Genomic DNA, 6000 nt, shown 5'->3' on the forward strand with positions numbered 1-6000 from the left:
GTGGGAGCAGAAGGTTGCACTGAGGACGTCGAGGCTCGCTCAGGACATGTATTGAATGTATGCCCTCTTTGGTAACATTCGAAGCATCAGCCTTCTTGTAACAAGGCGTCTTGTTGACGGTGTGTCAAACGAGGCCGTTGAGGTTGGTTTTCACGGGATTCCTAAGAATTTGTTCATTGTTGCCGGGAGTTCTGGTTAGTGGCCGGAGGTTCTTCTGTGGTAAACTCCAACTTTCCCTTCATGAGCTTGTAGCTGACTGCGGCATGGTCCATAAGCTCTTGCATGGTAGAGACTTGCTTGGAGAGACAATTTTCCTGCAATGGTGATGGTAGTCCAATGGTGTAGCGCTCGCGCTGGTCCTCCAAGGAAATGAACTTAAAGGACACCGGAAGGTACACGTCTAGAAACCTTTGGTTATAGTCATCCATGGTTTCGGTGGCAAGCATTTTCAAGTTGCCCCACTCTACTAAAATCCGGACTTCAAACATTGAATTCATGTAACTACGTGCAAAAGCTGTCTTTAAAGCTTGCCAGGTCCTTGGAGCATGCGGTTGTGTCGCGATTGAACTCCACCATTGCATAGCATTATCTTTAAGAAATCCCGTTGCTCGAGGAATCTTGGACTCTTCTGTATAGTTTCCCAAAAGCATAGATGTTGTCGAATAGCATAGATGTTGTCGAATTGCTGTAGGAACTGCAATGCTTTCTTGCGATCTTTCACCCCGGAAAAAGTGAAAAATTTGACTGTCGTGCCGTCATCTTTGGGTTGGTTAGGCGCATATCCCGAGTATGGATAATAAGGGTATCCATATGGGCTCCAACCATTGTAGCCTGGTGGCAGTGGTGGTGGTGGAGGTGGGGGCAATGGCGGTGGCAAAGGCGGTTGCACTGGATCAGGGTCAGATAGCTGCACCATATTCCTGAAGACTCCCCTGATCGGAACAGACAGCTGAGAAGATTGCCGGTTGGAAGCTCTCGTACTTTCTGGTGCCGGAGGAGGAGGTATCACTTGAGGCATCCGAGGGGGTAACATGTAGTTCAAAAATTGTTCAAAACTTTGCAGCATTGGAAGATTCTGCTGAGGATGCCGCAAAAGAATGTTGTGAAGCTCGTCGAGCAGAAACTGCAAATATTCTGCTGAATCCATGAATTCTATGTCTTGGGTTCTTTATGGCTTATGCCCTATAAGATAGAGCGATGAAGACGGGAGCGCACCCGATGCGCAATGAAGTAAGGCTGGGAGTGGCTAGTAAGTCTAGGGTCGGAGCACGAAGATACTTCAAATAACAATTTCCAGTAGTCTCTGGTTTGCTCGGTCTACTCTTTTGTAGGACCGATATGCTTTTAGAAAAGCACATGCCTGATGCTCTGATACCACTGTCACAAGATGGGCACCACATGCCAATAGAAAAGAATAGACTGAACAGACTTTTAGCACTTCAATAACAACTGAGAGAGAGAGAGAGAGAGAGAGAGAGAGAGAGAGAGACGACACGCGACACAGAGTGGCGGAATTCCACCCCAGAGTATTGGCCCCAAATCTTGACGCCCCTTTCGGTATTTCTTTATATTGCATCAACATAGTACAAGCAGGTACTCCAGACTCTGCACCTTCTCCAGGAAGCATGCCCGAGAATGAGTCCATGGCCTCATATTTAAAGGCCCTAGGCCCCATAAGCAGTTTACAGTGAAAAGCCTTCAAACTCAAAAACATTTGATCCAAAAGCAATGCCCAAAAGTTGCCAGCGTAAATCGCGAAAATCCGTACAACTGCCGCGTCAACAGTCGACGCAAAACACAGAAATTTGTACAGTCTGCCACGTCATCATGTCAGCGGAAAATCCGGAGCGTCCATACGGTTGCCACGTCATCAGCTTTGTGTGTGTGTCTTGCTTTATTTTTATTTCCTTTATGTCACTGGGGTTGCCACGTCATCAGCTTTGTGTGTGTGTGTCTTGCTTTTTTTATTTCCATACGGTTGCCACGTCATCAGCTTTGTGTGTGTGGGTCTTGCTTTATTTTTATTTCCTTTATGTCACTGGTGCCCCATCGGACGGGGTCCCATAAGTTGGTAGGACTTCTTCTTCTTCTTCTGTTGCTTATTCTTCTTAGGGTTTAGGCCCCTCGGCCGTGATCTGAAGGTTGGTTCTGCTCTTTACTGACTTGACACGTCAGCAGTTTGTGACAACTGCCTAATTAGAGGATCCATAATGCTTTCCATGTTAGTTTACTCCAGCCATATGTGGGACCACCTTTAAGTCAACTTATTAAAGTGGAAGCTTTTGAGGTTGAGGAAACAAAAGAAATACTCCAACCAGAGCAGTTTGTTCATCATCAAGAGCGGCCACTGAAGTCCGAAAAGATTACACGGAAGTATTTGGTAAAGTTCAAGAACTATTCTACCTTGAATTATTCCTCATTACAAACGGCCTCTAAAATCCGGAAAGATTACACAGAAGTATTTGGTAAAGTTCAAGAAGTATTCTACTGTGAACGCTTAGTGGATGACCAAGAGAAAATTAGCATCTTATCGCAAGATTCTGGAAGGATATGTACAAGCATTATAGTTGAGAACAATTGTTTAGGAGCAGAGGAATGTTGCTAAAAGGACTATTTTATGAGTAAGTTCTATTTTAATGAAATTAGGATATTTAAATGTGTCCACTTGAATTGTTAAAGTAATGAATTGTAGATCTATTGGAATTGATAAAAGCCATCAAGAAGAGACAACTTTGATGTGTCATATGATGGGTGACATTAAGCATCGTGAAGGAGTTGTTCCATAAGTTCGGTGGGAGACACCGGGGAATGGATATACCCAATGTGTCAGAGGATGGAGGAAGGGAGCATCGGATAGAAAATATTTCAATGATCTAGGAAACTAGGTAAAGGATTACGCGTAAAGATGCAGACACAAGAATAAAGATGGGTTTTGTGAAGCTTTTGACAAAAAGAAAGATGTTTTTAAGTGCTTTTCGGGAAAGCAAATGCTTTTTTTGCAAGGAAAACTATCTTTGCATTGCAGCTGTACATGAAGTTGCATTCAAGGATATACTTGGGGAGTGTTGTGTAGCAGCAGTTTTCAGCTCAGAGTTTTTGTTTGAGTTTTTAAACAGGTTCGCATTTTTTATTTGAGTGCCAACCACCCACTTAATAAGTAGGCATTCTGGGAGCGGAATCCAGAATAATCAGCGGAGGTTTACGCTTCGAGTACAGACAGGAAAGGTATTTGAGTTAGCTCGAGCTAGTCTCGAATTTTCCTAGCAAGAAGGAAACAACCATCAAGTCTAAGATCTAGAACGGAGGGGTTTCTCCGGTTCTTGTGCTTGTAAAAAGAGTCTCCCTCAATAAAGATTCTCTTTTAAGGGAGGGACCAGCCCATCTTCTGGTCCCCAATACTATGTCGATCTCCTCCCTTGTCTTTATTCTTATTATGTCATCTTATTGATTATTCGTGTGCACTCCCATTGTGTGGCAGCAATCAACTTGGATTTGGTATACATAGCATTTTTTATGTCTATCTATGCTTAAATGATTTGAGAGAATATTACTTGTGTTACAATATATTTGGGTCACATATATTTTAGAAACCCGTCTTAAAGCATGCTAGAAACAAAATTTTATACTCATATGTGTTTACCGCTTAGTTTTCCATATAAGAAAACTATGGAATTTGTTGCTGCTTTTTCTATGACATTACATGGGTGACTTGAAGTACATCTTGGCATATAGATCCACCATGATCAAGCATAGCATTTTACATCTCAGTCAATGCTGCGATGCTGAGCTCTTATTATCTCGCTTCGAAATGGAATCTTGTCATGGCATACATACTCCACTTGCAATGAATAATCTCGTCTTCAATCACAGGTCTAGAGTCTCTATCTAAGCAACATCTCATGGTACCCGTTCCCTACAGCAGCACAATTGGTGGTATGTGTTATCTTATTACAGGAACTCGTTTCAATATTTGTCAAGCTACAAATTACCTCCCACTTCATGCAACATCTAGCCCTTGCATATTGGCAGCAGGTGAAGCAACTTATTTTTCTATATAAATGGCTCTAAAGATCTCAGTCTGGTGTATACAAAGATAACCAGCTTCATCCCCCCCTTCTTGGTTGAAATGATGCCGATTAGGGGACGATGTCGACAACAAGCGGTCTGACAATGCTTTTAGACTAGCAAGATGAGTTGTTTCGTGGCAAAGTAATCAATGGCTCAATCATCTACAGAAGTTGAGTATATGGCACGGCATATGGATCATACAATTTCTTCAAGAAACAAGGATCTGCTCTATCAACTCGTTTATGCTCAACTACAACAATAAGTAAGCAATCCTTATGACACATCAGCATAAGCAAAGCAACAATACAAAGCACATAGTCTCCAAGACATACTTCATACAGGATCTTGTAGAGGAGAAAACCTGTGAAGTTCCCAATACACCTATTGATGAACAATGGGTAGATTTTTTGACAAAGCCGACATCGAAAGATAAACACCTTGAAATCTACTAATTGTCTTCCTACGTGACTAAGTTTAGGGGGGCATGTTGAAGGTTGAAGAAACAAAATTATAAAAAACTTCAAATCACTTAACTATAAAACACACAGGCACCACAGTAATGTCACAAGCTTGTAAAGTCATAGACACGCCTAATCGGACACAAAAATTAATTTAATAGATACACCTTGCTATCTTAGTGCACTTTGTGTATTCGATGATTGAACAAGAACATCAAAGTAGAGATACACATATATTTTAATCACAAAATCATCCATACAGACCCTCCACAAATCCGCATGGTTTAACAAGAGCTTGTAGCTGGACATTCCAAAGGATAAATTATTCTCTTGCGCAAATTGAATGATTGTGTTTGAAAAAATTACGTATTACAACGAAATTTCATGTCCACAAGATGATCGAATGAAGAGTGCACTTTCAGATATGTGTCCTACTAAATATTGCTACAAAAACTGTTGAGACATACCTATTTCAAGAACTCCTGAGGGGAGCGAACTCCTGAGGAGAGCGCATGTAGTGCAGGTCAAAGAGCTGCAGCACAACTCATAGCCTTTTGGCGCAGGTCAAAGAGCTGCAGCGCAACTCGGAGCAAAAGCTATGGAACATGCAGCTCAACTCGGAGCAGCGCAATTAGAGATTTAAAGAGCTATGCCAGTTGACGCCGCATGCAATTATTTATTGGGCTCAGCCACTTGACGACGGCGCATGCAATTATTTATTTACTTCGTGAGTCCAAGGCTCTTTTCTGAACGCATAAGCCACCACGTGGCATTAGATTTTTTAAAAGACTCCCATGAAAAGCTCTTTAAAAAAAACCTCTGCGCGAAAAGCTACCAAGTGAATAAAATAAAAAAACCACTCTGCGATGCTCAATTGCTCTCGTATAGAAGCATTTCGATCTTCTCCACAAGCAATTTACAGGTTCCCCAGAATCAATACCTAATTATAAGCCTTAGCGATCATAGGAGCTTTGTGTGCAACAAGACCCAGGTGCTAGCTGAACAATATGTCCAACTTCAACTACCTTACTCAACTCATTTCTACAGACGCAACTAGTTATGGACAACATTATGCCACTTGAAATATTTTGCTTGGAAGGAATAACTCCACGTAGCATTGAAAAATGACAAAATTAAGTTTGCAAATCAAATAGGGAGCAGCTTGGCATCCATATCATAACTTAGTGCTTTTTAATAAGAATCTCTTGGGGCTCCCCTGCTTTGCCTGATGTAATTGGGAGGAAAAGTGTCACTTGCTATTTTTCAAAATAGTGAGGTGAGTATGTTTGGTCAATGCTAGAAAAAGTGGAAAATTCAAATGGAGAGAATCTTTTAAAATGCTTAGGTTTCCTAGGACATGAAAATACTCCTCTTCTTCTTCTTTTTCTCTGTCTGTGCGACACGTCTCTCTGTTTCTCTCTCTTTGCGACACCTGGTGGAGCTCAGCCCATTGGCAGATCTCTCTCTCTCTCTC

The 6000-nt window shown here is 41.8% G+C and overlaps 1 protein-coding gene across 2 annotated transcripts in view; it reads right to left on the reverse strand.

Moving 5' to 3' along the window:
* Positions 1 to 5219, reverse strand: part of LOC147440566 (uncharacterized) — a 65580-nt gene extending 60361 nt beyond the window's left edge. Inside the window, exon 1 of one of the 2 annotated variants that reach the window (XM_086530291.1) lies at positions 4994 to 5219. The gene's annotated coding sequence lies outside the window, so the exon portion shown is untranslated. The remainder of the gene's footprint in view (positions 1 to 4993) is intronic. The other variant, XM_086530290.1, reaches the window with a different exon arrangement.
* Positions 5220 to 6000: the final 781 nt, after the last annotated feature.

This window comes from Adiantum capillus-veneris, chromosome 15 (genome assembly GCF_014529385.1).
Source record: "Adiantum capillus-veneris isolate H3 chromosome 15, ASM1452938v2, whole genome shotgun sequence".
Lineage (NCBI taxonomy): Eukaryota > Viridiplantae > Streptophyta > Polypodiopsida > Polypodiales > Pteridaceae > Adiantum > Adiantum capillus-veneris.